Source organism: Neopelma chrysocephalum, unplaced genomic scaffold (genome assembly GCF_003984885.1).
Source record: "Neopelma chrysocephalum unplaced genomic scaffold, ASM398488v2 Primary Assembly neopelma1_71, whole genome shotgun sequence".
In the NCBI taxonomy this organism is placed as follows: domain Eukaryota; kingdom Metazoa; phylum Chordata; class Aves; order Passeriformes; family Pipridae; genus Neopelma; species Neopelma chrysocephalum.
The window spans coordinates 3,913,133-3,937,149 of NW_020897731.1; the positions used below are offsets into that span (position 1 = coordinate 3,913,133).

The 24,017-nt window shown below is 37.6% G+C and overlaps 1 protein-coding gene across 1 annotated transcript in view; it reads right to left on the reverse strand.

The window, feature by feature from the left end:
* STK32B (serine/threonine kinase 32B) overlaps positions 1-24,017 on the reverse strand; it is a 167,457-nt gene that overhangs the window by 107,742 nt on the left and 35,698 nt on the right. The gene's annotated exons all lie outside the window — the stretch shown is intronic.

Sequence of the window (24,017 nt, forward strand, 5' to 3'; positions counted from 1 at the left end):
TTGTCAACTCCTGCCCAGTTAGAAATTTTGCTGAAACCAGCATTTCTGATTTCACTGAACAGATGGCCAAGCTGTCAACTCCACCAGAGCTACCACATACCTGTGTTGTTTTTCAGTGGCTGCTGTGTGCTCAGTTGGGCTTAGCCAGCCCTTGGGACTGCAGCCTCTGACAATCTGCTTGGTCAAAGCAACAGTCAGTCTGTCCCAGGACCTTCTGGAAGCTCCAGTCCTGAGTCTCCAACAGGACAATAGAGACCATTAAAAATAAGTGCCTCACTGATGACCTCACCAATGCCTCACCAATTCATTGGTCCTTACCAAGGGCCCCCATTCTCTGTTAAGACCCAGAGACACAGACTGCGACCTAACCAGAGGTGCCAGAAATTTACCAGAAATTCTTGAGTTCCTAAATTTTTTAATGGTGAGAAAAATCCAGGGCTTCCTGGCTGAAAAGCTTAGCTGAGATAATTCTTCACTATCAGTGGAAGATGTGTACTGCACCTACAGCCATTGCTTGACTGTACCTGTCATGGTTAACCCCATCTGGCAACTCAGCCCAACACAACTGCTTGCTCGCTGCCCCCAATGTGATGAGGGAGAGAATCAGAAGAAAAAAAGTGAGAAATCTTGTGGGTTGAGATAAAGACAGGTTAATAAGGAAAGAAAAAGTCACATGTTTAAGCAAACCGAAGCAAGGAATTCATTCACCACTTCCATGGGCAGGCAGGTGTTCAGCTATCCCCAGGAAAGCAGGGCCCCATCACGCATTATCGTGACTTGGGAAGACAAACACCATCTCTCCAAACATCCTCCCCTTCCTTCTCCTTCCCCCAGCTATACATGCTGACCATGATGCCATGATGGAATATCCCTGTGGTCAGTTGGGGTCAGCTGTCCTGGCTGTGTCCTGGCTGTGTTCCCTTCCAGCTTCCTGTACACCCCCAGTCTCCTCATTGGTGAGAAGGGTGAGGGGCAGAAAAGGCCTTGACTCTGCTTAAGCACTGCCCAGCAATAACTAAAATATCTCTGTGTTATCCATAGTGTTTCCAGCACAAATCCCAGACATAGTCCCATGTTATGAAGACAACTCTACCACAGCCGAACCCAGCACGGCATTTTACACTCATAACCACTCAGGGTACAGACAAATTTGCTACTTTAATTTGCTACTTTTCTATTGCTGTTCTCTTCTGCAATGTTTGAGTTTATCAAACGAGGCAGAGTCAGCAGTGATTGCTTTCTCTTGCTGCGCTGTGATCTGCATTTAAAGCAGAATTGAAATCTCTAGTTTTTCACATTTGCAGTTCAAATTCAATCAGGAAAGCACAACACTAACTTTGTGGTACTCCTGTTTGCAGCATAATGTTTGTCAGAGGATTTTTAAATTTTCTGAGCAAGACATTAAAACAGTGCAATTTGTCTCCAAAACAAAGTATTTCCCCACATTCTAAAGCCCCGAGTCAATAAAAATGGTCGGGCTTTCTATACAAATGCATTAACACAATGTCTTGTGGATTAAATCTCAGAATTCAACTAATTCTGATTGTGATCAATCACTTCCCAGATTCATTACAACTTAAAGAACTGTGCAAGAAGAAAGCAGAACATCCTAGATGCCTAGCTTCTTACTTTCTCCACTACAGTTGCAATAATTCTTTACGTAGGTCCTATTTTCTTTTTGGACTATGCATATATCTTAGATTTGGAAATAACCAGTGGGTTATCTCCTATAGCCCACTGCACAACAGAAGTCATAAGAATTTTACTCAGGCTTTCGTTTATTGAGACTAATAACCTGTACTTGACTATATAAATTAGCTTCCAAGCGTTTAAACAAATTGAGTTCACGCATTAGTTGGTATTCAAGAAAAAATGCAGAAAGTTCTCTGGTGTGTACAAACAAGCTTAAAATAATTAAAATTGGAGGTCTTGCAACAACTTTATGGTACTTACCTAATGATTAGAAGCATTTTGTTTTGTTTCTTTAAAAACCCTCTCTTAGAATATCAGTGACATTGGATTTTTGCTACAGGATGTGAAAACAATGCAAGGGAGTTTATCCTTCCCTGAAAATTTTCATTTCCCTTTTTACAAAAACACAGACCTACTACAAATGAACAGAAAAACTAATCAAGATAATCTAAAGCAAAAAGGAGCAAACCAATGTTTATTCTTGTGTTCTATCTACAATAAAGGAAACGGAATAGATAATTTTTATTACATTAATCTCTCTATACCTGCGATTTGTAGATTTTAAGACCTTAAGAAAACCCTGCTATCATGATTTATGTTATGTGAAACTTTGTTATGAATATGTATTTGATAAAGAGAAGAAAAAAGCAAAGATCATTTCAGACAAATTGGTCTTTCCTGAAGTTAGGTATGTACAGCAAACAACAACAATAATATTTTCTACCTAAAGTTAAATTTTCTCTCCAAATCCACTAGTGAAGCTGCTTTTAATGAGAAAATTTAGACCAATCTGACCAATACTGACTGCTAAAATCAGGTATCCTAAACTTATAACTGAGTAACTAACAAGAAACATTCAGAAACCCACTAACTTTCACTGCAATAAACTGTCTACCTCAGACTGCACTGCATCAGGCAACGTAACTGTATACTTTCTGTATGCTAAAGGTCCAAGCTGAGACTATATGATCAACCCCTTGACTTTTGAAGCCTAAACAGACATTGATGGATTCATCTGTAAGATTTCACTTTACCCTGCTCTTACTACTGCTGGTCCAAAGGACAGAAACCTTGAGAAAAAAGAAATTAAGTGAAAAAATTGAAATGACAGTAAGAGTAGAGTTAGTAACTCTATCCACCCAGTTTTTACACTCAACATCAGAGCAAAACCTCTCAACTCTTACCAAAGGAGTTGCTTAACAAAGGGAATATCAGCAATAGACAAGGGCATCTTTCAAACCACTGATACAACCACTGGCTCCTAAGGGAGAGTGGTGGTCAGTGGGGCACACACCTCCCCAGTGAGAATATGACATTCTCAGTTTTCCTTAAAAAAAATTAACTGTAACACCTTTACACCCTGTATAGCAATAGCTCAGTTCCAGACAAACATTTTCTGAGAAGAGATGTGACAAAATACTAATTAAGGGGCTGCTTAGTTACAACTTCTTCCATTGATAGCCAAATACACACGTTTTGTGTGGAAGCTTTGACAGTACATATTACATTTTGGAGACTGATAAACATCCATTTCAACAAGACATTCCATGATTAAACAAGCTTCTCCATTTCCAATTAATTTTGTAAAGAAACATGTACAAAGTGAGTAAAAGCATTTAATTTATTCATTACATGGGTCATTAGCTTTTCGTTTCTAAAAAGCAAACTTGTCACAGTATTGAGCTAGGATTATAATTAAAATACATATAAAGGAACTTTTGGTCCTGTTTCCTTTATGTTTGTATTTGAATGACTAGCAAACAAACAACAAGCTCCTAGCAGAAGCTGTGATTACATTACCCTTTTAGTTTGGTTCAGAACCACGTCTTGCATCAGAACAGTCTTTGACACAGGCTGGGGTGTTTTTTTGGATGAAAGAAAAATTTAAAATCAATGGTGTAGGGATACAATTTTAAATACAGAAGAAATAAATGTAGCCTGAGGAACAACTGAGCAATATTACTTTTGAAAAATGGACTTTCCATCTAACATGTAATCTGAAGATGTTAAAGTCTTTTCTTATTTGGGAGTTTGGGACTCTGAATTCAGTGAAATGCTTTGAGAAGAAACACACATGAATCATTTCGACTGGTAGTACAACATATTAAAATTATTGAAGTTCTTTGCAATCTTGTAAACAAGCAAAAATCTGATGAAACATCCACATTTCATTTTAATTTTTTTTCACTGATTTTTTTTTCTTTTGGCAAAGAAATAGATCTAACCTCAAGAAATGTATTTACATTTTCCATTAAGAGATTGAAGAAGATAACAAAATTCTGACTGTCCAGTAAAAAGAAATTACAAAAATGGCAACCATGAGCACAGCTAATGCTCTGCTTTCCCTTCTACCATATTTTGTCATTTGTAGCATGGTACCCTATGCTTTCTTTTCACAGCAGAGTAGAGGGGGTGTGGCTCTTTGGGAATATTTTATGTTCTACTGTTGGGTTGAGAGGCTTTTTGGATGAAGGTTTAACAAAAGTTTCTAATGACAGCTTATCCATTTTTCAGGGTCCAAAATTACAGGTAAAAGAAAATAAATGGATCCATATCAGTAGTTTGTTTCATGGTGAGACATAAAATACTGTTCTTTTACCATTACTAAAAATAGATCTGCTGCGCTAGAAAAAAGACATTTGACTTATGGTTTATTAAAGTTAAAAGATTTCTACAGAATAGTGACCCTTTCCTGAAAGGAAACAGAAAATGAGCTGACTTGAAGAATTATTCCCTCTCCCAGATATATGGGTGGCAAGACATTTTCAGCTTCAGGAAAGGGAGGTTATATTTCCTTAATTCCAGAAAATATTACATTAATAATAGAAATAGATGTACATCAATAATAAAAATAATGCAAGAATAGATAGTAGTATTGGTGCTGCTTTCATTTACCTGAAAAGGCCAGTTAACTGTTTGATGTCAACAAGCTGAAAAAAATGTTTTATTAAAAAGGAAGAGTAATAGAAGCAAACAGCTGGAAGCTAAACAAATAAAGATCAGGTAATAAACGAAAAGCAGGCAGGGAGAGGAAAGAAAATGGATGACAAGAAGACAGGAAGGCAGAAAGTTTTCAGTTTTAGAGAATGAATCAGTTACAATTAGATGAGCTGAGACTCCAAGTAATGGCATACAAGAGAGGTTTGTGCCTTTCACAACTCTCAACTTTGTGAATTTCTAACCAAAAAGTTTCAGAACCTATTGAAAATGGAGAAGGGCTCCATTTTGCTACAGGGTGACAGGTGACAGGTACTGATGTCATTCTGAGTAAAACCTTTGCTTCCACAGCAAGAAATTTTAATTGCTTTGTAATCAACATCCAAGAGATGTAAAGGAAGAAGAAAAGTATAAGGAAGGAACAGGCTTTTAAACACATAGAAACCATGTCTCTGTGAGAAGCTGTGCTTTCAGATTTTCATCTTGAGGAAAGAGAGATTAGAATGAGTATTCAGGGCTAAGAACAAAATTAGATTGGCCTTATTAACTCAGAAAATTACACTGGTATAAATCTGGTGATACAATTCAGACTTCATGCAAATCTTCTCATCCATACAAATAGAACACAAAACAAAACCCAAAATATATAAGAGCTATGTCTGGTAATTTCTTGCCTTTAACCTGCTGTAATCCTTTCCTTCACTGAGGGATGAATGTTGCTAATTGCAATAAAAGTACTGTCACAACTGAATGAAATAATTTCATACATATTCTCTATGGAAATTTATATAGAGCTTGAAACAGTGGAGACTTCAGCAAAAAAAAATGTCTGTCATATTTAAATTAATTCTGTGCTGATCACAACTTTAAGTGCAAGACAAAAATTAGTTGCCAAACTGTTAGTAGTAAATTCACTGGATCTCAAGAACCTTTTCCTGAAGTGGAAGAAATTTTCATCTTTATTCCATATATATGTGTCTGTCAGTATTGTGGAAACCGAGACAAAATAACCCTTAAAGTGTGTTTTCCTTGCAATACTCTTCAGAAATCTGGGAGTTACGTGGTATTCCCGGAAAAGAACATACACCTAGAGGAAAGGTAAATGCCCTGATGCATTGACAGTGCATGTGAGAGCACTCACATGTAGACTCCTGACACTGAAGAAATTCAAAGGTAGGGGAAACTCTAGATGAAAGGTAAATAATGATTCCTCTCTCCACAGCCTACTCCTGATCTACACCAGAGATAAATAATTTTCACATTACAGATGTATCCTTCTCTTTTCTTACATGGATAAGAAATTCAGCTGAAAGGAGAATATAGGCAGCTTCATTAGACAGACACACGCTTCACTGGAGGATGGACAGGTACCAGCTCCTTCTACAGCTGGCTGGTTATTTCTCTGAAACATAGACATTGTTCCAGTAATCTGCCTGCTTCCTGTTTAAGCAGAAGCAGATCTGGCTGCTGAAAGTGCCACACAGATGCATCTTTCATTTCCTCTCCTTTGGCTTCTGTTTATGAGTCACCATTAACAATTTTAATTATAAAAACCTCCGTTTATCATTTTTGTATTCTACCATTATTGCTTATTACTACACACCTAGCTCTAATTACTATGAGGTAATTACTGTTGCTGAATTATGACAATCCTCCATCTTTGATTTAAACTACTAAAATCAATGGTTCTGCCTTTAAAGAAGCCAGTACAATAAAATATTAATCAAATAACTTTACACAGTGTTGGAAGCAGTATAATGTGGATATTTAAGACTAGCAATTAGCAGGAGACTTTGCTGAACACAATGACATTTAAATCAGTAGTGGATGTCTGAAATGCCAAAGAGAAAGTTATCTACAGAATGAACTGTGGGTTGCTTTCTGCTTAATGAAAGTTAAAGCTTTTCACTGCTCTGAACCTGGTCCTTGAATACCTACTCCAGAATACTTGTTGCATGGTGCCTTAGGTGTTTAAAATATTGTAATACTGAGAAAGGACTTTTCATTCCCAAATATGTTGCCCACCCTTTTACTTGCATGCTCCAAAGACACATTTTTCTGATATCTCCTGGATGCCACTAATTCTAAATACAAGTATTGAGCTTTAGGCTTATGCCACTTAGGAGGCATTCAAAATCCAAACTGTAACATCTCGCTTAGACACTAAAATCAAGAGCCTATTATAACACATGAAATTCACAGAGCTCTTCCAGAGGACACTCTACTGTACAAGGGACCACTGATATGTTGCACAAAAAGTTGATATAGGCTTGTGCGTACAAAGCTTTACCAGCAGGGTCCATAACTCATGCCATACATTGGCTTCAGAGTTACTGGAGAAAGTCAGAGCACAGGGGGTGGGAGTGTGGTAAGGAAAAACAAGAGGAAAAATAGAGAAAGGGGGAAAAAATCAGTGGTGGTCAGCTGATAGAAGTGATAGGGCCTCAAATGTGCACCTTTGCCATTGCAAAGGTGTTTCTCAACACTATTCTGTGGGAATTTTACAGCTTTCATCAGAACTCCCTCAAACTCCCTGTCAGTTGTTTTTGCTTATGATGGCATGAGCACCCATTGCACTTCTTCAGGTGCACGTCTTGTATGCTGACTGGCTAAGCTCTGTACATGCATAGTGTTAGTTAATATCTCGGGGTATGTAAATGATTATGTACTGTGTCGTCTCCAGGTCTGTAAAGTTACAAACTAGAAGCTGCAAGGGGAATGTGAAGAGTTACAGACTAAAAGCTACAAAGCCAATCCACACTGTGTTGAAGAATCTGGCAGTGCAGCTCCATGAAGGCAAAGGCACCTGGGATGGTTTCCCTTGGGGTAAAGGCTCTGCCACAGTGCCTTTGGAGCATGCAAGTAAAAGGGTGGGCAACACATTTGGAAATGAAAAGTCCTTCCTCAGTGTTACAATATTTTAAGCACCTAAGTCATCATGCAACAAGTATTTTGGAATAGGTATTCAAGTTACCATAACACTTTGGCTCTTTCAGGGGCAAAGAGCTTCTTCTGCAGAGTACTTAAGTACTTGCTGCTTCCCAACTTCTTTGGGCATACTTCTTTCCTTCTGCAGCACAATTACTCCTCATAGTAAATATGCTCCTGGTTTATATGTGAGGCATTTCCATTTCTCTGAGCCCCTGTAGCACTGGTCTCTGATATACCTTGTCTAACTTAAAAGTTGCTAGAATTGTATTTACTTCTTTGCAAAGGCTTCTGCTCCATTCAATTTGTTTTTCTGCCCGAAGGCTTGTGCTTCCTGTACTAGTTTCATAGATGAACCACACTACCATATCCTTTACAGATCAATCTCCTGGATACAGTACAAGGGGATTCTAGATACTCTTTCTGTACCCCTTTACAGACAAAAAGTTAATTCATCCTTCATCTCCAAGACTTATTGTATGGGGTTTGCATGGCAAGGTTTTGGTAGCAGGGGGGCTGCGAGGGTAGCTCCTGTGAGAAGCTTCCACTCTGTCCAATAGAGCCAATGCCAGCCAGCTCCAAGATGGACTCACAGCACATCAGTGATGGTGGTAGCACCTCTGGAATAGCAGAGGAAGAGCGTGAGGATTCCTCCCCCTGAGGAGGAAAGAGTGGCAGAAACAACATGTGATGAACTGATCACAGCCTCCATTCCCTGTCCCCCTGCACTGCTGGGGGGAAGTGGGTAGAGAAATCAGAAGTGAAGTTCAGCCTGGGAAGAAGCGGGGGGAGGAGAGGGGGGAAGTTGTTTCAAGATTTATGTTTATTCTTCATTATCTTAATTCAATTTGATTGGCAATAAATTAAGCTAATTTCTTCAGGTTGAGTCTGTTTTGACCATGACGGTAACAGGTGTGTGATCTCTCCCTGCCCTTATCTCGACCCACGAGCCTTTTCTATTTCCTCTCAGCTGCCCAGTTGAGGAAGGCAGTGATAGAGTGGCTTTAGTGAGTATCTGCCACCCAGCCAGGGCTAATCCACCACGTTTACTTTTTCCCAGAAAGCCCCATTGCCATTCTCACTGTCATTATTTCTTCTTTCAATTTGTCTGCACTCAGATTACATCGGCAGTACATGGAGGGACAGGCAGAATTACTCTAAAATAAACTGAGCCAAAGGGAAGGGTTTTGAGTATCCCCACAAATACTGAACCAGTCTCTAACACTCTTCTGTAATACCTTCTCTTTGAATGCAGGCTGTCACCACTGTAATCAGACTCCCATTCATTTTTGTAATGACCTAATCTCCGATACATCCTGTATCAGGAGTTTCAGTTTAGGCTTTCATTTGTGGTTCTTTTCACTCTCATCACATCTTTACACATCAAACCCACTTTCAGAGTTTTCTTTTTCACAGAGCTACCTCATCCATACAGCCATCCTCAGGCTTTACAAGTGCCTTGTTTTCTTCAGCAGCCAATGACTTGCTTTCCTAAAATGTTAGCAGAAGTAACAGGTGTGCCCAAGCAAACCTTTCTTGTACAAGGCAGACTTTTTAATTGTCAAAGGTAGAATTTAAATAAATCACTTTTTTGCCTGGTATTTTTCCTTAAGCAGAAGTAATAACAGCAACCACTTACCCCAGTCCACTTATTACTTATTCAATGGAAGTTTATAACATCCATCTCTATTTTGTGAGACCATTTGTTTAAGAATCCTGGGCATGGCTTGTCTTCTCTTCCACCTCAGTTGTTTCCAATGTTTTTGTTCCTTTGAAAAAAACCAAATTAAACAAGCGGGTCTTCCTTTTACCACTAAACTCCCTTCCAGAGTTTTCATCTTTGAACTGTTTAGCACTTTTGGATTTTAATTTGTGCAGTTTTCTACCATTTGTCCTGTATGCAGAAAGTGGTACAAGGTACAAAATCCCGTTTCCTGTGCCTAGCAGGGTGGGTGTGTATCTTGCACTCTATAGGATGTAGTGCAGTCAGTTGCTTGGGCCTTCACAGATATCCTTCATATTACATCTAGAAGGACTCAGGGTGGGGCTGAGGGTGTTTGGGGAAGGGGTGGAGCACACAACTTTCATTATCTTATCATCTACATACCATCAATAATTGGGTCTAATCAAGTCACAGACTGTTCAGCCAGCTCTCCCCAGCTGCTACTAAGTATTTTTCAACTGCATATGTTGAATAGATGAATTGGGCACTTTTGGTAAGCTTGTCATAAAATGTGACAACAGCCCCACAGGTATCTGACCCCAACTTTTGTATTTTGAAGGTTCTACTGCTTCAAATTTCTTTCAGAAAAAAACAAGAATTTCTCTGGCCAATGAGACACAAATGCAACACCTCATGTTTAATCACTTTTGGAAGTATTTTGAGAGATGTACTCACAGACCCTGATGCTCCAGAAAGACAGCTGAAAATACAAGGAATTATTCTACATGTGTGTGTTTCAACAAAATATGTCCGTGCTTTCCATCACACACAAAAAAAGAAGTAGCATTTTAAGTTGCAAAACACTGTTTACACAAAGTCAGCTGAACATTTTGGAGAAGACCGACATATTGTGTAGACCTAAATCAGACTCATTTGACAGCAAGAGACTATTAAAATAAATTCCTTGTCTATTGGCATATAAGAAAATTTTCAATGACTTCATATTTCTGCTCTTTGCAGTTCTATGGGGGAAACCTACAACTTTCTTAAATACCTGTGCTACAGGTTAGCATCGATGTTTAAGAACAGTAATAGAAATCATACGTTTCAAGAATTTTTTTCCTAAACACTTCATAGAGTAAGAAATAAATTTCCTCTTAAAAATATATGTGCAAATGTGTGTAAACTCGATTGCTGGGTGTGCCTAAACTCCTCTCATCTTTGTCTTTTGATTGAAAGAGTAAGCAAATGCATCAGACTACAATTTGAAGGAGAATTGAAGCCAACATTAGAGAATCAAGATTTTTCTGGATTTCAGACTTTTTTCTGGTAGAAGTAAGATATTTGGAAGAAAGAGGAGAAATAGATTTTAGTTAATATAGTATTTTCTGTTAAAACTATTTTCAGCCATCTCTATATCCGATTTTCATAAAAATATGTGGTTAGGCTACAGCACAACAGCTCCTACTCTGGTTTTATTACTACTATTACTGCATTAGTTAGGATAAAAACTCTTATTGGATTTGAATAGACTATTCTGTAAATAGCAGAGAATCAAAATTGCAGATCAGCATCTCAGTTTACAATTTTACAGAAGACTGCTCTAAATGAAGACACAGCAGTATAACGTGACCAAACACTTAGACAACCTAGTTGTTTAAATGTACATCACACTTTTAAGGCCAGTGACCAGAATGCAAATTGTCAGTTTTAGCTATTGGCTTTGACTGATTTGTCTCTCTTTGCTGCCATGGAAACCTACATTCAATTAAAGGCAAAGAAACAATGGAACCTAATTAATGTCTCATGCTTCTTCTGTACAGCAAATGTATTGGGCAGTACTTTGTAACATTATGGTAACACATGCTACATGATTTTTGAAAACGTAATTAAAGGATTTCTGCTCAACAAAAGCATATTTCAATAAAAATATATAAAAAGATAAGTCAGAAGTATGAGATGGAGAAAAGAGAGCCCTTTCACCACCCATCCACAAGATGAGATATTTTGAGGGGTAAATTTAAGGCAGAAAACACCATTTTGATATGTTCTTTCATTTAGTCCCTGGAACCTGGCAGTTTCTCTGAAAGAGCAAGAATCAACCTGGATTGGGAGCAAAAGCCTGTCAGGTTGCCTTGAGAGGAGACATCAGAGGTGGGTACTGGTAGAGGGAGGCAGTATCAAGATGGTGGTAAGAGGATGTTAAAAAATAGTTGAGAAAGAAGGATCTCTCCTCATTAAACTCTGCTTTGCCACCTGCCATCTCTCATTCACCTGTGCACTGTGATGCCTCTGTACTTTACTTCCAGATCTGATTTTTTCCCCAAAGACTCCATGTTTAAAGAGGTTCAAACCTCCACATCTTGCTTTTCTAGTCTTGTCCTTAGATGAAGGCTCTGCAGGTGCAATGGTATGCATGATGCTTTTATGGTCCTGCTGCAACTTCATATTAAAAACTCAGTATTCATAGAGAATAGAAGAAATCATAGAGAATGTGGAAGAAGATAGAGGATAGCATGGGTGAAAGTCCCGCAAGCTTAACTGGAACTTTTTATTCATTATTTAATCAATTTCTCCAAGTAAGTAAGACAGGAGATTAAGAGTAATATTGTTTTTCCCAGGTTAATCAATAGATAATTGTAGGAATTTGTCTTTACAACCAATTCTAGACTGCAACAAAACCCACCATGAATCAAGGAAGAAGATGCTGGTTGGACGCTATCATTTAATTTCACTGTAATTATACATCCTCCCCTTCTGGGAATTATGAATGAATAAAACAAAGCATCTTCCTGATGTTAAGCTGAAATACTTCACATACAACCAGTTAAGAAGAGGAAAAAGTGTTTGGGCAGAGGGCATATTGTTTCTGCTGATGGGCACCAACTTGTCTGTCTGTGGCAGTGATGGGACCCTGGTGCCAGCTGTCCCATGCTGTCAGCCTGGCTGGGAGCCTCAGCCGTGACTCCCGCCCTTTTCTGTGCACAGCACTGCTCCCAGCCTGACTGTGTCTGACAGCTCCATTACTCTGAAGCTACTGACAGCATCCTTCGTTTCTTGTGTTCTATAACTTATAAAACAAGTCATGAATGCAAGGCTGTAGAAAGTGTTGTTCAGCCAGGGTTTTCTGCTTAAGCAGAAGCTGGACAGCAATTTGGAGGGTGTCCTCTTTCCCTTGTCACCGGGAAAGAGCACAGACATACCAGGAGAGCACAAGAGCCTTGATGACATGATAAGTTTTCAGTTGCCTCCTGAGTGAGAGAGAGAAAAGCAAACAGAAAAAGATTTTCTGGAATGTGAAATGAAACTTCATTTGAACAGCTACAGAAAAATGAATATAGGATGTCATTAAAGCAGGCTATACTTGTCAAAGGTTGTGATAACACTAATTATAGATAAGATTTCATCTGAATTGGGAGTATCAACCATTGCCACTAGTTATACAGTCATTGTGCATGTGGGATCAGTTGTACTAAATATACAGCTAAAGAAAGAACCAAAGGCAACCCTATATTTATTGATGGGGTGTCCTGAAGCTGATGTATCAAAACATCACTGACAAGGTCATAAGACTCTCTTGATTATTTACAGAAAGGAAAAAAAGAGAGAAAGACGGAGGTATTAAAAAATACTTGGTTTATACAGCCACAAAGGAAACCCAGGAGATACATTTCAGCAAGCATTTCTCTGTGTCACAAGTGAGTGACAGACCTTTTTGAGCAGGAAAAAGCTTGTCATGATTGATTAGGGACAGAGACAGATGCAGTATGGAGGGTTTTTAAGAACTTCAGTGAAAATTAGGTACAAGCTCACTGGCAGAACAGTGCCAGTAGAAAAGTTCAAATGTTTTTTCAGCATTGAACTTGGCCAAAAAGTCATAATAGTAATATATTTTCCCTGTTACTCTGACTGAATCCTGTTGTGCTGTTTAGCTGCCTCAGGCTGCTGAGGTGGACAGTGGTCACAGAGCTTTTTACTTGCTATGAGGAGGAAGAGCTGTTTGTTTCTTGATAGAACACATAAAAGAGGAGGCTATCTCAGAGCTGGTTCCAAAGACATGCTACTCTCTGTGATCCCAGATACTCACAATGACATTTCAATGTTTCCCAGCTTTTTAAAAGCCTGCCTTATCAATCTTCCTATACCTTTATATGTTAATGTTTAGTGCCAATTTTTCATTACAACTGAAACTCGTTTCCACTTTACTAATTTACTAAGTGATGAACAGTAATGAAAAGGATAATACTTTAGACCAGCATAGCATATTTTATCCCTCTCAGATGTTAATATTGTTAGTTGTAAATGATATCCTACATTTTTTTAGTGCCTTATGAGTCTTAACTCCTAAAATTCCTTTTAAATGCATAAAGCATAGAATGTGCTGTTCCTTTTTATCATGTCATTTGATCATTTATCAATTACCAAATTATTTTCTCTATGAAGGAATATTTAAGTTTTGAATATTTTCTTCAAATAAAGGACATTTTCCTCAAGGGAAAATTTCAAATGCTCTAGTTCAAGATGAACAAAATATTTGCTTGTTTTTAAGAAAATGTTGCAGAAATTTCCCTTTCTACAGAAAGAACAGTGTGCACAGAGGTCTGGAGAGATGAGAAATAAAAACTGAGTTTCTCTTCCACTTTGTTTATTTGCAAATATCAGTAAAGGAAGTTCAGATCTTGAGGTGTCTGACATATGCACTGAAATTAGTTATATTTTCTGATTAGGTTAGCTTTTGTACCCACTGAAGGAGAAAAATGCCTTCTCCTTTCATTCCACAGTTCACATCCCTCACCAGGCTCATTATCACTTTTGTTTGCATCCTTATTTCCTCCCATCCTTCTCCCAGTCCATCTGTTGGTAAGGATATGAAAGCTATGGTCAAGAAGCAGAATTATTTCTGTTCTAATCTGCTTATTCATTTGTCAACAAGATTCAATCCCACCACCTCAGATTTTGCCGAGAAAGAATTTAGTCTCTGCACCCTTAATAAATTCTAGTTTAGGTAGTTGATAAGGTAGAGAGAATTTGATGGGCAGAAGTAATTTTCCTCCTGGCCGTATCCATTTTGCAGATGAATTTAAACAGTCATCCTCTTCATAGCCCATGACCTTTCCTTGGTCAGGATGTAATTTGTAAAATGTACATCATCATAGAAAAGGCACCTTAAATCCTCCTTTATGTGTCATGTACTTATGAAACACAAGAGTTAGTCTCTTCTTATTAGACCTTTACACTGTAACACTGTCATTAATCTTGAAATAGGATACCACTGGTAATTTTCTGAAGTCTTAGTATCAGGTTCTCACTGCACTTTACAAGTACAATAAATATTATTTTCTTTCAAAAGATGAAATTAAGAGCACACTTAAGCTTTAAAAATCCGTAGTTGACTTTTAAAAGAATAAAAGCTTTGACAAATTTTAATGAGTCAGGGCACAGGCAACATCAATGCATTACAGAACTTCCTGCTTTGCTTCAATCCCACTATTTGCCATTTAAAACCCATTCTGTTTGATACAATTCTCACATTGAAAATTTTAAATTGCCTTGTACTCCAGGGTTTTTATCATTATTTTTTACATGTCTTAAAACTGTATAAGCAGACTTTTGGCTTCTGTTATGTCCTTTTGGACATTTGGCAAAAAAGTCCCCAGTTTTTCATATTTGGCAACATGAAAAATATGCTTGACATTGTCGCAGAAGTAAAAAGGAAATATGACTTGGAGAGCTAACAAATTACCTGAAGCATACAGATATTGCTTCAATTATCACTATTTTAATATTGCTATTTCCATGGGGGGTTTTTTGTTTTGTTTTTAGTATCAGTGCCCTGACTTTTACTTCAACCTGTTATAAATCAAAAGGAATTCACCTATGTGTTTTCTCTGATTTGAACTAAAAACATCATCACCAAAATCTCAAATATATTCAAAAGTAAAGTAGGAATTATTTCCAAGCCATACTACTCCTATAGTGTCCAAGAATAGCTTTAACATTTTTGGACTAATTGTAGATCTATATGATCTGTTCAGTATCAAAGTTTTGCAGTGAAATTGTTAAGAACTTGTTTTTATTCCGTATCAATCACCTACTTCGCAGTCACCCTCTGGATGGTGTTACAAGCACATCCAAGAGAGTTTTGCCTTCTGATGGCTGTCGCACAGTAGTTGGGCTTTGTTAATGCAGTGCTGAGCTGCATTTTGTATAACCTACCTTTAACAGAGCCTTTACAGGCTAATTGCCATTCCAGTTTGCATAGCATAGGTAGGAATTGATCCTGACTGAAAACAGTAGATTTGCATGATGTATTCATTACTCTGTCACTGATTATGAGAACCACTTTACCTACAGGACCCAGGGTATCAGTCTAATTACACACTCTAACTATCACATTTGGCATTCATAACCTTTAAAGCAGAGAATGAAAAAAATAAAGGGAAAAAAAAAAAGAACTGCTTGCCAAAAGTAGCAATTGAGGAGTCTGAAGCAATATCTAAGGGCTCTTCTTCTTCTTTCTTTCACATCTCATTAGGTGAGAACAGTGAAACCCTGCACTTATGCTCTCCTGAGAATACTCCTGCCACAGCGCTGGAGCTCTGCATCCATCCAAAAGGAATAATACTCATTGCTGCCATAAATGTGCAGAGGATTACTGTGACTGTCTACACCACAAACCTGAGACATGGCCAAGGCTAACCCCAAGCTCATGAGGATCTGCTTTGGGTAGCACCTATCCCCCCATGAACAATGCAATAATTGCAAATTCATAAGAGGAACTTGACTGAAAAGGAAAACTGTTAAAACGAAAGAGATTATTTTTCCCAGCAGTTTGGTAATTATCAACATTTATAATAAAATTTCTCTTGCAGTGCAAGCTTTGTGTGAAAAAAAGTTTATTATGGATCAGCAAATGAAGTCTCTCAGTAAGAATGATGCAGAAGACATGCTCCTAAGAAAGATCCCAGGATACAGCAAAACACACAGGAGATGAAATATATTGTGCAGCAGTTTCTAATGCAGAAAAGATCAAAACTTAAACTATGCCAAAGGCCAATTCCTGCTTTTATGAGGAATGTATTAGAGTCAAGTCTAAAGATATATATTTCAAGGTGACAGCAGTTTCTCCTCAATCACCAGAACAAAATTTATCAAGGCAGTGTCCCAATACTGAAAATTATTATCTTAGGGCATTAAAATCAGCACAAAAAAATAAATAACTGTTGGATCTCGCATTCATCAGTCAGTGAATGTTACAGCTAACATTCATTTAGCACAAGCACCAGAGGTTACCAGCTGGCAGTGTTGAGTCCAATGTAATTTCCACAGCTAGAAATAATATCCTGAACATTTACAACTCAAGACAAATCTTTTCTATACTCTCTTCTTCCAATTATCCTACCCTTTCTGCTACCTCATCACCTTTCCCTGCCCTTTTTCCTCCATCGTTGTGTCTTCTGAGGCTCTGGAGGACAGAATTTTTTTCAGTCTTAGATATAAAACTTCAATATTTTTACCTATTCCAGGTTTACATTAATGCAGTGATGAATTGATCTAGCTATTTCAGGAAAGCACTTGCCCTTTGCTCTCTCTATAGCAAAAGGAGTTCATCCATCTAAGCTCTGTGCAAGATGCTAAATATATCTTACTCCCTTGATTTACAATTTCTTCTTGCCTGGAAAAGAAACTTAGACCCCATCAGATATCTAGAATGGCCCAGAATTATGTGATGTCCTGGTTCTGGCCAGGACAAGGTTAATTTTTGCAGGAGCCAGGAGGGACATGGCCAAGACAGGGAGGTTTTTCTGTAGCACCTTATGATATTGCTGGGGTGGGGGAGTCCTGTCCAGATAGGGTGGTGGTGCAATCATTCACCTCCACTGTAAACTTTTATTATTAATATTGTTGCTGTTACAATACTTTTTCTTACCTCATTGCTATTTCCAGTAAATTATTCTTAACCTGTGATCTTTACTTTTTGTGCCTCCAATTCTCCTATCCAGCCTGTTTCAGGGGAGGGGGAGCAGGGAGTGAATGAGTGGAGTGTGGTTCGGAGTGGTTTCAGTGGGAACACTGAACTGGAGAATACTATTCCTAAACCACGACACATGGCCTAGGGTCCCTTACCTTAGCTAAATTCATATAAGAAGTAAGAAATGCATGTTGTATCAATAAACATGTCAGTGACTGTTCTCCAGCACTGACACCAAACGGCACAGAAAAGTCTGTGCCTGGTCAGCTCCAAAACCCAGAGTGATGGCACGCAAGCTGCCTACCTACGGGGAGCAACCCAACTGCACTTGGGACTTCCCATAGATGATGCTCATTCTCTACCCACAGCTAGGCTAGAAGCAGGCCTAGAAATATTTAGCAGTATGGAAGATTGGGTTTAAGAGTCCAGGAAGGATACCTAGTTTTTAATTACTAGTACAGACATAGCCAATGAGGGCAACACCATAGTATTTCTTCCCATGAACCAGACTTAGAGCAGCTGGGAATAACCAAAGATAGTTAAGAGCACTGAGCACCTTCTCCAGGAAAAATGTGTATCAGAATGTGTTGTTTCATGACCTTTTGGGGATCCACCACATACTGTGAAGACAGACATCAATACAGCTTGCCTTTCCTTTTCGGCAGGATTTCTTACTGCTGATGGGACAGTCAGGCCAGCTGCAAACATCCAACCTGGGTCCCAACAGGGAAGACCACAACCCCATTGCTCCCTTCCAGAAACATAATGCAATTTTTCTCTTAGATCATGGACTTCACTCACAGCCTTTAATGTGGTGTCTCATGAAGCTCAGAAGGCTAGTCACACTACATGTCAGAAAATAAATTTTTAATCCCCTATAAAATTTTTTCACTCTAGATTATGTCTCATATGTCAAGGCAAGTAAAACAGCCACAATACCACAGCCACTAAGCAAGCTCACCTGAGACTGACCTAAACCACCTCCTCCTCATGCTTTGGGTTTCTGATATGTAACTGGTACTCCTTGGCTGGTTATTTTCAGCTCTACCCAGCAGACTACTTGGTCCACCACTTGGTCAGGTCTTCTTGCTTCCCCAAGTTTATAGACTTTTGCATATTTTTGATGCCAACCTGAGGAACAAATCCATGCTATGGGGCAGTCCAAGGTGACATTGCTTCCCAAGTATTCTAAAAAGAACACTTTCACATGAAAGCGATAATTTCCATTTATGCATCTGTATATGTATGTACACTGAACAACCCATCCAACATTTGAGACTGAAAAAATCATTTCTCCTCTCCAGAATCCTTTTTTTTTCTCTTTTATATCTCCTTTTTCTTTTAAAGAGAGGTTGGGGTATTAGGCGAATTCATAAATGCATGAGCATTTTTGTTACAATGTGTGTTCTTCACTTGTTCCAGTTTTCATTGGATTTGAAACTTAGTCTTACTGTAGCTGGTAACAGTAATGTACTTCTGTAGGTCTGTCCTGAAATACATCTGTTTCCATAGACTGATGAGTAGAAGGAAAAATACATCACAATACATAGCCACACTGAGAATGCAGTTAGCACTTCTTCATGGCTTGTTAAATAAATCAAACACATTGTTTTGTCTATACTTGGAAAATAAACTGTAAGATGACAAAAGTAAATTTTTATCTTTCTCCCTCTGCTGACTTAGAAAAAGTTCTGACAAGTTAAAAAATATATCTTTAAGCAAGGTTGTTAAAAATAACATCACTTCAATGTTTCAAAACTTTTGAGGAATGGTCCAAATTTTTTTCAGATTTTCTGTCCACATCAGTAGAGAAACCACTTTGATACATGATTTTGTTTTCAAAAAAAAAAAATCTGCCTTTTCTGGTAGGCCAAGTTATTTTCAGAACAGCCAGTGGATGCTTCAAACATTTACTCATGTTCAAAGACAAGTCATATAATACCAAATCTAGCTGCATTGGCTCATAGGAAGTAATTTGGCTCTTGATACAGTTCTAATGCACGTTGTGAGAAAGATATTTAAAATATGAATACTTTCAGGAACACTACTTGTCTTGCCCAGGGGACACTCAGATATTTAGGGGAGGATAAACATGGATAAAAGGCTGGATCTTAGAGAGGAATGCTGTAGTCTCAAGGTGGGACTAAGTTAGCAACTGACATTTCTACAGCTCATTCATCGATGCTTGAAATACCCGTGACATAAAAAAAGGTCTGATAAAAAACATGACTGATTTTCATTCCAAGAAGGAATCTCTATTACCAGAAATACCTCTAATGGTGATAAAACTGGCTACAAGGCTCACATATCTTTAAGCATTTATTCAATTTCACTTCTAAAATGAAGGTTATAAATCAACCCCAAGCCCTTCCTGAAAAAACACTGTTATCCTCAAAGCCATTATGAGCATTTGCAGAAGAATGATTCCTTCCTGTGTCAGATGTTATGAAAGACAGTTCATACTTCAAGTAATGTGATTTATAAGTTGAGATTGTGAAGTTAAATTTAATAAAGCTCCGAGAAGACGCATGAGCCTCGAAAAGCTTTTTAATACAGATCTTTTGGAGTTGAGATGCTACCTTTGTTTTATATGAGCTGTTCTGTATTCTTGTGTGTGCTGCAGATACTAATGGATGCCAGCAGAATGCTTACCTTCTTTCCTCTTCTTTTTCTTTCCACAAGAATTTGACTGGTGACAGATTGCATACGTGTATCTCATTAATTTTTAGAGTCATCACAAAAAACTAAAGGGCTTTCCAGTCTTCATATTTGTTTCTTGAATTGCCAACTTTTATTTTTGATGATGCAATTTTTCAAAGAAAGATTATTATGCTTGGTTAGTATTCCATTTCGTTCAAGCAATTGTTGGAAGATTTACTACTATATTATTTTGAAGTCCAGATGATAAACTTTTGAAAATCAGCAGTTCTGGTCAGGGATGGTGCCACAAACTCATGAAAAGGTGATCATGACAGAATTTCTTCCAAATATGCTTTTCGTTATGGATTTAGGATTTGACATTTTGAATTAAAAGACCTAAGATTTCATTTGAATTCAACCCTATGTAAAAAAAAAAAATTAAGACACTGAAATAATTCTTACAGAAAATGATACTTTGAAAAAAATGAAAGTATTTTGATTATAAAATTCCCTAATTTTTTCATCATGTATATCCCTTCCAGACCAAAGAACAGCCGATCAGACCTCGGCTACCTACCTAAGCTTAAGTCTTGCTTCATACAGCTGGGGTTAGGGGAGGGAGGAATATAGGGAAAGGAACAATGCAACCAAAATAAGGACCTACTTTGCCTTTCAAATAAATGGAGAAATGTATTTTCTTTCAAAGACTTTTGAAGTGTCATCGAGCCAGATAATTACTTCTCACTGAGATTCAAGGGACAAACAAGATAAATACATTGATATCAAAAAATCTATTGGCACTGCCATCACATTTGCTTCAGTAGACAAGTAGTCAGTTTGTCTGGACAGCTGAAAACATCAGCTCCAGGCTTCCTTCCACATGGGCAGCTGGATTCCCAGTTCTTCACAGACTACATAACTGTTTAACCACAAGCCCACTTTACGAAAGTTCCTCATCCAAGGTCTGGTTTTGGTTTTCATCCAACTACAATCCAATGTTAAGAGTCACAATTTAACCTTTTTGGAAGAGCTGTTAACCACTTCTTGTCTGAGTCCTGACTATAACTGTATTTTTGACTTTATCCATGAGGGTTGGTTGTATTTTAGTTAAGTGAATGTCAGTGCCGGTCCACTGATGTGGGGGCTGCAGCAGTGCTCTCAATGGCAGGTTTGTACTCATCTTCTCAGAAAAATTACTCCTGAATACCCTCAGGAAAGCAAAATGGGATACCCCAACTAACCAGAAACATACCAATTAACATTAGTAGGCTGGTCGAATTTCTGAGTTTTAGTTACCAAAATCATACCTCAGGCAGGACTTCTGAAAACTGATGTGAACCCTCAGAGTGTGACAGAGCCCAGAAACACAGACATGGCCAAAAGCAACTTGGCATTTAAACAAACTGCAGCTGCGTTATTCCCTATACATCACAACATAACTATTCCCTGTTAAATTAATAGTCCAGTTTGCAAAATAAGACAGAATTAGTAGCTCCTGTTACAGCCCGTTTGTACATTTACAGTGCAATCAATGAAATGAACAGAGAAATCTAACTCCAAAAAATGAAGCAAATCTAGCTGCAATTGCTATAGAAGAAATGCAGATTCAACTATTTCCTTCCATTAGTATGCCAGGAATTGACTCATAAGAGGAAAACTCATGGATACCTGCTAATCATCTAATGTAAGTTATAGCTACAATGTAAATGTATTTGATGCAAATTATTATTGCATCTAAACTGCAAGTAAAAATACATTAAACAGAATGCTAGTTCACCAACAATCAATGAAAATGTTGTTATTTTAAGAAGTTATTTCTGGGAATAACATATTTAAGGACTATTCCATTCATACTTGCAGTATTCCCTTTTTCATGCTGGTATATACAGAATTAAATTGTAGTTTCAATTATTAAACACATTTAATATAATTAGTATAAGAGCTTCCTATGGCTTAGTTTTAATAGAACAGATGTGAACATTATTCATGAATTTCTTATGATTTTTGTGTTTTGCCCTTGTTGTAGTAAAGTAACAAAAGTCATTATTTGAAGAAAATGTGTTGAACGTCTTGAAATTCAGGTGAAAACTGAGAGAGAACATTCAGAGGTTTGAAACATGCTACTGCAATCTGCAAATATAGACACTCTAGAAATAAATCCGAAGCTATTTTAAATTCATTTAGAATTGTGCAAGGCTAATGATAGAAACATATTATGAGTCTGGTATAGAGAAAGAGTTATTTGGGGTTCCTGGATGCTGTTCACCTACTAGCTTTGCTGTACCTTCACATGTTGGCCCTAAGGAGAACCAAGGTGAGTTATCTCCATGGGTATTTCAGAGTGGGAAGCACTGAGATGCTCAAGGCATCAGGAACTAAATGGTTGCACGAGCAAACTGCATATTTTCACAGGGCTATCCCTGAATGTGGGTGCTGATTTTAGATCTGGGTAGTCTTCAGAGTATTCCATATTCTTCTGTTTCATACCATAGATCTGAAAACTAACCTTGGCCACAGGGAGATAGGACTGTTGGCTGCTGAGCTGGGTCACAAACTTTAATGCAAGTGATAAATTTCAGGCCTCATCCATGAGAGCTGTCATTCTAATGAATAAGCATCCTAGACAGATTGGTTAGCTATGGCCATTGCTAGAGTCATCAGATATAGAACATTGTCAGTGCACAGAAGCATCTTGAATAGTGTCCTTTTTGCCTGAATGTTTTGTAAATTCTAAAGTACTACATTTCTTTTTCATTTTCTGCATTTCTCATATACACATATGACATAAAAACATCTAACACTTGAGTCCTGAGATCTTGTGACAGTATCTTAGAATTGCAAGAAGAATAAAAATCATCATCACATCTAATACATTTTAAGGTATTGCTTATTTCAAGTTTAATCTTTGGCATGAAAAAAGAAAAGAATAAAGAATATTTATTATCTGATTATCAATTCGCTAATTGGAATCTAACATACGTTTTGTTTCACAAAAACCATTTGCTCCTTAGTCCTTCAGCACTGTTATGTTTATCTTGTAGATGGCATTAACCTGTGACTGTTTTTGTACAATATTTAGTTACACAGTGGAGACTTTCACATCTCTTCATAAAGATGGTGTGTTAAAAAGTTAGTACGATTTCAGAAAAGGTTAGACAAATACATGACAGAGAAATCCACGACAGAGAAATCCACAGGCTCTTAAGCCCAGATATACCTGTCTTTGTCAAAGAAATCCCCAGAGTACAGGTTGATGGAACCTTGGAAATATACTGAGAAAGTTTTGCATTAGAACCAAAACGTTTATGCATATTTCTTTAAGCCTTCAGCAGGATATTAGAATAGCTCAAATATGATCATTCATGTTAAGTGGAGGGCATATATATTTATATACATATATGATTAGGTCCTTTTGGAATCAATTTTGGGCTCCAATGCTTTGCTATGATAAGTGACTGCAATTATGCTAAAGCTGTGTTCACTTAAGAGAGAACATAATTTGGCTTTTAATTCATGAAAGATTCTAAACTGGCAACAGGAATTTTTCACCTTTACAGTTCAAGAGCGAGCTAAAGGACAGGCAAAACACTGTAGGTTAGAAACTGACCTCTAGTAACACAGCTAAACTCACAAAACAGAAGGTCTGTTTGCATTGTGACCATCTGCAGCCAATCAAACTATTCACAAACTGAACAATTTTAATATTGTAATGGTTTATGTCCCCTCAGTCTTGGTTCTTTTTTATTTTTTTTTTTAATTATATAGGTCATTTTCAGATAAAGTTGGAAAAATCTGCATCCCATTACTACTCTCACTACATAAAAGACAGCATATGTTTTAAGTCGGTGGTGTAGTTGAAGCTAGCCATTATGTTTTTTTAGACAAGAATTTTCTCACACTCCTATGTGACCAAGCAGAGGGAAAATATGAGAAATTCCAGTGACAAAAAGATGCTTTTGTGTTGTTCCATGACAGCAATTTTTTTAAGTAATTGAGCTTTGAATTTTCTCTGAATCAACTAAAAAGAATGAATTAATACAATTATAGGTTTTGATATTCTACAGCTTTACAAGAGATGTTTAGTCCAGGTATTGACAAAAATAAATGATGAAGTTGGACAGAACACACATTTCCACACACCTCTGTATCAATCTGGAGAAAACTAAATCAGAATTGAACAGGTGA